We start from the raw sequence: 9,266 nt of genomic DNA on the forward strand, positions 1-9,266 counted from the left end.
ATTCAATAGCTGCAGTAAATTTATTGTGTGTAAATTTGGAGATATAAGATAATTTTTCCAAACGATTTCTATCCAGTTGATTGTAGTTGTTCTTCCCATCGTCTTAACTGACGTTTAGATGAAACTCTTTTAAAATTACTTTGTACTGATTTTAGAGAACGATGCCTTTTTCTGTGGTTAATTTCTTTATTATTGTCTAAATTCCGCCAATATTCAACAGCTCGTCTTTTATAAGTACTGTCAAAATTTACCTCACTGTTTGAACACTGTAGATGAGAATTTAAATTATCTTCACTCCATGCTTCTTCGTCATCTTCAATTATTTCGAAACTGTGTAATTTATAAGGTTCTTGATAATCGAGATAGGTTTCTTCCATCACTTCCAATCCATTATAGTGAAAAATGCTATCTAGCAATAATTTTTGTATGTTTTCTTTTAATTGTATTTCTGCTTCAGTTACAGGCGTTTCTGTTAGATATATTGAACTTATATGCCAATAAAAGTCTAACAACATTAAGCGGATTAAAAATCATTTGTAAAGATGTTAAACTTTGCTTTGTATTATAATTTAAAATTAATTTAACAAATTGCACACATATGATTATTACAAAACGATTGCACTGATTGAACGTAAGACTGCTACATGACTATATTTATACTGTCAATTTATACTTATCTTGAGTGTACATGTAAGCCTAATAAGAGATAAAGATTAATTATATTTGATGAAAACATTTTAATTGAAACATGTAATTCATCACGTTCTTGATTTGAGGGATACGTGACTTTTAGTTTATTACATATACAGGGAGTCCCAGAGCATACTGGTCACTGTTCATAAAAAGGTAGATGGGATCGAGATGAGCATAAAAGTTCAATTTTGTTGTGGGTTTGGTCTGCTAATAATCGAGATATAAATTTTTTAAATTATGCGAATAAGAGCGCGCCTTGCGCGCCGAAGGAAGGGCTCGAGCCGCTCGAGCCATAGCACGGTCTACTGTTTCAAGCATTGGCTGCCGGCGGCGGCGGGGGAAAGAAAGAGAAGCGTAGCGTCGTCGCCTTTCCCACGTCTCGCCGCACCGCGCCTAAGCTCGCGTCGATGGCTGCTACGCACACTCGCGATTACATGACAAGATTATAAATTATTAATAAAAATAGGACAAATTTGAATCGTAATAAACTTTTGTAAATAAGAAAGTCGAAAGAGAGAAAGCGATGGAAACGTATGGAACCTGCAAATAATATAAATTTGCCGCATCAAATTCTCTCATCGTTTTTTATGGAATATTAAATTAACGAAGATTTATCACGATTGATTCTTTATACATTCTCCTTTCGTAACCATCTTATTAGAAAATTACGAAATGCACGAAATACTATCCCTAATATGCACTCTTTGTAAAATAACACGATAGAAAAATATTCACGTTTGATCTGACGACTTCAGGATAAATTATTCGATGCAACTTTTACGGTAATTATAGGTAATTAGAGATCAATGTTATGTCAAGTATCGTTAGTATGGTTAACTAGAAATGATTTTCTCTTGTATATGATAGAGAACTTCGAATTTCTTCTATCGTTAATACATTATAAGTCACTGAAAATCTATCGTAATTAATAATGCAATTAAAAGTAGAAGAAACTGTAAGTTTTCTATGGTTATAAAAGAAAATCTTTCATTGTGTTAACAATACATGATATTGAACATTAATTTTTAAGCATAATTATCGTAGCATCGCGCCTAAGCTATCGTGAAATTGTTACATCAAGAGGGAATATTTTTCTGTGTTATTACAAAGAGTGTAACATACTATGGATAAATATTTCGCGCATTTTAGTATGACACCTCTCTCTCTCTCTCTCTCTCTCTCGCTCTCTCTCTCTCTCTCTCTCTCTCTCTCTCTCTCTCTCTGTCTCTGTCTCTCTCTCTCTCTCTCTTTCTCTCCTTGTTTCTTTCCCTCTCAAGCACTACGTAGTACACAACTACAATAAATATTACCACGTTTAACAACATCTTTAGTTTGTACTATTCTACTTTCATTATGTGTAATTTAAATAAAATTTTGACAATTATTATTTCTTTATATTTTTAGTGTTACACACAATCGAAAAAAAAATTATCAAAAATTATCACTAAAACTGCGATAAATAATCAGCACGATACTTTCTTTCTGAGTGTCGTATCGTGTTTAATGTTAAAAATGTTAAAAAATAGTAATCTTGTTAAAAAAATTTTATGACATTTAATGAAACTCTAATAATATTGATTGGAACTGTTGTTAAAAATAACGTTTATCGTGTTTCTGTAATGTACTTTAGAGGGAAAGATATTCCTGCTAAATTACAAAGTATAAAAGTACAAAGTTCAATTTTACATACGAATTAAGAGTAAATAAAAAATTCAATAATGAATAAAAGAATTCAGAGTTTCTTCTACCTTTAATTGCATTATTAATTACGACAGATTTAACTTATAATGTATTAACGATAAAAGAAATTCGAAGTTCTCTATCATATACAAGAGAAAATCATTTCTAGTTAACCATACTAACGATACTTGACATAACATTGACCTCTAATTACCTATAATTATCGTAGAAGTTGCATCGAATAATTTATCCTGAAGTCGTTAGATCAAATGTGAATATTTTTCTATCGTGTTATTTTACAAAGAGTGCATATTAGGGATAGTATTTCGTGCATTTCGTAATTTTCTAATAAGATGGTTACGAAAGGAGAATGTATAAAGAATTAATCGTGATAAATCTTTGTTAATTTAATATTCCATAAAAAACAATGAGAGAATTTGATGCGGCAAATATTATATTATTTGCAGGTTCCATACGTTTCCATCGCTTTCTCTCTTTCGACTTTCTTATTTACAAAAGTTTATTACGATTTAAATTTGTCCTATTTTTATTAATAATTTATAATCTTGTCATGTAATCGCGAGTGTGCGTAGCAGCCATCGACGCGAGCTTAGGCGCGGTGCGGCGAGACGTGGGAAAGGCGACGACGCTACGCTTCTCCTTCTTTCCCCCGCCGCCGCCGGCAGCCAATGCTTGAAACAGTAGGCCGTGCTATGGCTCGAGCGGCTCGAGCCCTTCCTTCGGCGCGCAAGGCGCGCTCTCATTCGCATGATTTAAAAAATTTATATCTCGATTATTAGCAGACCAAACCCACAACAATATTGAACTTTTATGCTCATCTCGATCCCATCTACCTTTTTATGAACAGTGACCAGTATGCTCTGGGACTCCCTGTATATATAGCAATAATTTTTGTACGTTTTCTTTTATATATATAATGAACTAGTCACGTATCCCTCATATCAAGAACGTGATGAATTACATGTTTTCAATTTATATGTTTTCATCAAATATATTTAATCTTTATCTCTTATTAGATTTACATGTATATTCAAGATAAGTATAAATCATATGTTTTCAATTAAAATGTGTGTGCAATTTGTTAAATTGTTTTTAAATTATAATACAAAGCGCATATGAGCACGGATAGCTTGTATACGGAAATCTTTATAATTAATTCTCAAAAATGATATTTCGTAACATAACTGTAATATACATGGTTGAATTTAGAAAAAAGAAATCCTTTAATATAGCAAAAAAATTTTTTTTAATTTAAGAAAAATAATGGTGGAGGTGTTTTTGTTAAACAAAAAAATTAAAAACATTTTTTTTCTTTACAAATTCAAAGTACTCTTGAAATCGTACAACTTTTATTTAAAAAATGTTTTTTTATCTTTTATACTTCTAATGATATTTGCTTCGAAAGAAAAAAATTGTATTTTTTCAAAGGGGTGTTCACCCTCTAAACATAAAACTCCGCTCATAAAAAAAATACGTGTCTCTTAAATTTGTGTGTTTGACAACATATTTCAAAGGAAATCAAATTGGCGTCGGACACTTGTGATACTTCCTTTGTGAGTAAGTAAATTATGACATTTATTTAAAATAAATGTTAAAATATTACGCAATTAAAAATAAAATACACAGAGATGAACAAGATAAAATGTTTAATATATTTATATGTAAGAGAATAAATTATTATATAATATATTAATATATTAAACTATACTAAATTATATTTATATTATATTAAATTAATTACTAATAAAATAATTTTCAATTTTTTTTATGTGCCTTGACAGTCAAGATTTATAATTGAAATCTGGTTTTCCGTATTAAAATCATTGTCAGCCGAGAAACAAAATCTGTGCCAAATAAAATAGAAGCATGAAGAAGTATAAATGTCATACGAATTATTTTCGTGCGGTAGTTTAATTTCGTAAGTTTTAAAATAAATATCTAAACCTAAAGTAGCATATTTGGAATATATTCGTAAAAATTGATTTGGGATGAGTTGAGGACAAAGTTTTGTTACGAATGAGTGCTATTAAGTGCGCATCCGAATCACTTGAAATTAATCTTATTTCTGGACATGTTAATTACAAATATATATCAAACAAATATATATAATAACAAATATATATCAGACTTTAATAATTAAAATAAGAGAAAAACAAGTAATACAAAAATAATATCATTATTGAGTCTATTAATATATAATTATTATATAATTAATATAATTATTATATATTTATATAATTATATTTCAAATTATATATTTTTATATATTTTTTTACAGATTAAAAATAAAAGTTTATCACTTTATTGTGACAAACATTCGAGAAAATAAATAATGAAGGGAAATAATAAATTAGACTTACCTTGAAAAATATAGAGATGAGACAATTCACAATTTTTAAAAAAAGTATCCATTTCTTCCATATATAAGATTATTTCCGAGAGTTTAAGCCACACACGTTCACACGCGCGCGAAACGGTGAATCGTCGTGCCCCAATCAGCAAGCAATATTTTTTAAATGTTTTTCAAATATTTTTAATTATTTTTACATTATTAATGTTTATTGTACAAATAATATTTATTTAATATTTATTTAATATTTATTTTACACAAATTATTTATTTTGAACAACGATTAAAAAAATATATTTATGAAATGTTTATTTAACGTTTATTTAATATTTAAAAATAATTAATTTTTTATTAAAAATAATAGTTTAAAAAAATTATTTACGCAATATTTATTTAATGTTTATTTAATATTTATTTTATATTAAAAAAAATATCTAAAATGAAACTTAAAAAAAAATTTATTTAATATTAATTTAATATTTATATTTTAATTATTAATTATTTAAAATAGTTTAAAATAATTTAGGACAAATATTTATATAATATTTAATTAATATTTATTTAATATATTGACTTTACATTTTAATAAATCGTTTAAAATAATATTTACATAACATTATTTATTTAATGTTTATGTAATATTTATTTCATCTTTAAAATAATATTTAAAGTAAAACTTTAAAAATATTTTTTAAATATTAATATAATATTTATGTTACAATGATTATTTATTTGAAATAATAATTTAAGACAAATATTTATATAATGTTTAATTTATATTTATTTAATATTAATTTAACAATTTAATAAATTGTTTAAAATAATATTTATATAACATTTATTAAATGTTTATGTTATATATTTACTTTATCTTTAAAAAAATATTAAAAATAATATTTTATATTTATTTATCTGATTTGATTTAATATTTAAGTTACAATAATTATAATAATTTAAGACAAATATTTATATAATATTTAATTACTGTTTATTGATTATTAATGAATATTTTAATAAATTGTTTAAAATAATATTTACGTAACATTTATTTAATGTTTACGTAATAATTATTTTGCATTTAAAAAGTTGTTTAGAATAATATTTAAAAAAATATTTAAATTATGGTTGGGAAGTTTCACTAATTATGTAGCGTAAATCAAGTGTAAAGAGGAAGTGAATCTATGTAAAGAAAAAGTCACAAAAGCGTATAAATAAAACCTCTGAGGCACAGATTGAAACATCGGAACATAAAGAAAGTGGAGATTAAGATAACATTGCACTTATTGAAACAATATGGCATATTAACAATACTCAAAAATTATAAGAAATGACATTTATTTTTTATCTTTTTACGAACAGAGCAAAACTAGATCTTTTCATATTTCACATACTATTTCGCATATGTAAAAATCAGTAAAAAATTGTAATATTTTATATTTATTTATAAAAATATAAGTTAACTATACATGTTTCATCCTTCTGACATCTATTGAAATAATGTATACCAAATATGTATGCTTTAACATAAAGTTCATGGATCATCACAAAGCATTAGGATGCGTACGATCTTCGAAGTCAAGCAACGTCGGGAGTGGTTGGAACTTAGATGGGTGACTGTTTTTTCAGGCGCAGAAATTAAACATGTTCTAACAGGTACCGTGGCTTGGCTGAAACATGTATACAGGGAGTTCCAGAGCATACTGGTTACTGTTCGTAAAAAGGTAGATGGGATCGAGATGAACATAAAAGTCCAATATTGTTATGAGTTTGGTCTGTTAATAATCAAAATATAAATTTTTTAAATTATGCGAATGAGAGCGCGCCTTGCGCGCCGAAGAAAAGACTCGAGCCGCTCAAGCTATAGCACGGCCTACTGTCTCAAGGATTGGCTGCTGGCAGCAGTGGGAAAAAGGAGAAGAGCGCCGCCGCCGTTTCCACGTCTCGCAACACCACGCCTAAGCTCGCGTCGATGGCTGCTACGCACACTCGCGATTACATGACGAGATTATGAATTATTAATAAAAATAAGACAAAAAGTATAGCGGAATAAGCAGGTGAAATCTGCCCCCGCACTAATCAAGCTCAAATTGATATCATTAGTTGGCACCTTTGAGATGTAAAACTTTCCCAAATATTAGCTACAAAATTGCATTTTTGGGGGAGTTATGGAGGGGAAATAAAAATAAAGAAAGTGGTTTTTTTCGAAAATGGTTGGACCAATTTTAATGAAAAAAAAAATATGTTGTAAACATCGTTTAGACAAGTTTAAGAAAATTTTAAGTAATTTTTGTGATAAAAAAACCCAATGAAAAAATTTTTAAATTTTTTATGAATTTTTTGGGGGGTGATAGTTCTGAGATACCACGTTTATATTTTCACAAAAACATCTCTAGATTTTCTTCTTTAACACATTTTTTTCAAATCAATCGGAGTGGTGAAACATGGTTAAAAATAATAATTCACACCGCGCCGTTGTGCCGCGCCGCGCTGGCTGGGCGACCGCGCCGCGGCGCACGGCGATTGTTGTCATGTTGAACTGACATACTAGTTGCAGTGTTGCAATGTTTAGTTGCCAAGAAAAATTATGATATAATAATATAAAATATAATAACACATATAATATTTCCAGGACGTTTGCAGTTAGCCTATAAAACTTATCGTTTCGACAGTTTATCACGAGGGGATTGCAGTACGTTTTTAAATTCCATATGTTCGGGGTGCTTTTTTAACGTGAGTCTCCTTGCCTCTCACATTATTTATCATCGGTGTGCTTTTTTAATGTGAGTTCCCTCGCCTCTCACATTACCTATCATCGGGGTGCTTTTTTAAAGTGAGTTCTCTCGCCTCTCACATTATCTTTTTGGCGAGTGGACTCACATTAAAAAAGCACCCCGATGATAGGTAATGTGAGAGGCGAGGGAACTTACTTTAAAAAAGCACACCGATGATAGGTAATGTGAGAGGCGAGGGAACTCACTTTAAAAAAGCACACCGATGATAAATAATGTGAGAGGCAAGGGGATTCACAATAAAAAAGCACCCCAAACATATGGAATTTAAAAACGTACTGCAATCTCCTCGTGATAAACTGCCGAAACGATAAGTTTTATAGGCTAACTGCAAACGTCCTGGAAATATTATATGTGTTATTATATTTTATATTATTATATCATAATTTTTCTTGGCAACTAAACATTGCAACACTGCAACTAGTATGTAAGTTCAACATGACAACAATCGCCGTGCGCCGCGGCGCGGTCGCCCAGCCGGCGCGGCGCGGCACAACGGCGCGGTGTGAATTATTATTTTTAACCATGTTTCACCACTCCGATTGATTTGAAAAAAATGTGTTAAAGAAGAAAATCTAGAGATGTTTTTGTGAAAATATAAACGTGGTATCTCAGAACTATCACCCCCCAAAAAATTCATAAAAAATTTAAAAATTTTTTTATTGGGTTTTTTTATCACAAAAATTACTTAAAATTTTTTTAAACTTGTCTAAACGATGTTTACAACATATTTTTTTTTTTATTAAAATTGGTCCAACCATTTTCGAAAAAAACCACTTTCTTTATTTTTATTTTCCCTCCATAACTCCCCAAAAAATGCAATTTTGTAGCTAATATTTGGGAAAGTTTTACATCTCAAAGGTGCCAACTAATGATATCAATTTGAGCTTGATTAGTGCGGGGGCAGATTTCACCTGCTTATTCCGCTATACTTTTTATCCTATTTTTATTAATAATTCATAATCTCGTCATGTAATCGCGAGTGTGCGTAGCAGCCATCGACGCGAGCTTAGGCGTGGTGCTGCGAGACGTGGAAGCGGCGACGGCGCTCTCCTTTTTCCCCCTGCTGCCAGCAGCCAATCCTTGAGACAGTAGGCTGTGCTGTGGCTCGAGCGGCTCGAGCCCTTCCTTCGGCGCGCAAGGCGCGCTCTCATTCGCATAATTAAAAAAATTTATATTTCGGTTATTAGCAGACCAAATCCATAACAATATTGGACTTTTATGTTCATCTCGATCCCATCTACCTTTTTACGAACAGTGACCAGTATGCTCTGGGATTCTCTGTATAGTCTTCTCCCCTTTACAGAATTATCGCAGAAATTTATTAGATTGATGAGGTTACGTTGAATTTATAAAATTATTTAATAATGCAATCAATTTTTTGCTTTTGTTGTAAATATGTTTAGTAAATATTAAAAAAATTATTTACAGAATCTCAAAAAAACATTTTCTAAAATTTTAAAACAAATATTTATTAAATGTTAAAAAAATTGTTTAAACATTTAAAAAAACGTTTTTTTAATTTAAAAAAGGAAACTTATCTTATTATTTTTAAAGTTTTTAGAAATGTTTTTAAAAATGTTTTTTAAATACTATTAAAAACAATTTTTTAATAGTTTTTAAAAATGTTTTTTAAATACTATTAAAAACAATTTTTCAATATTGTTTTGCTGATTGGGGCGCTACAACAACCTCTTTTTCTTTATTTTTTTATACATAGAAATGATACAATGC

This window comes from Monomorium pharaonis, chromosome 4 (genome assembly GCF_013373865.1).
Source record: "Monomorium pharaonis isolate MP-MQ-018 chromosome 4, ASM1337386v2, whole genome shotgun sequence".
Taxonomy (NCBI): domain Eukaryota; kingdom Metazoa; phylum Arthropoda; class Insecta; order Hymenoptera; family Formicidae; genus Monomorium; species Monomorium pharaonis.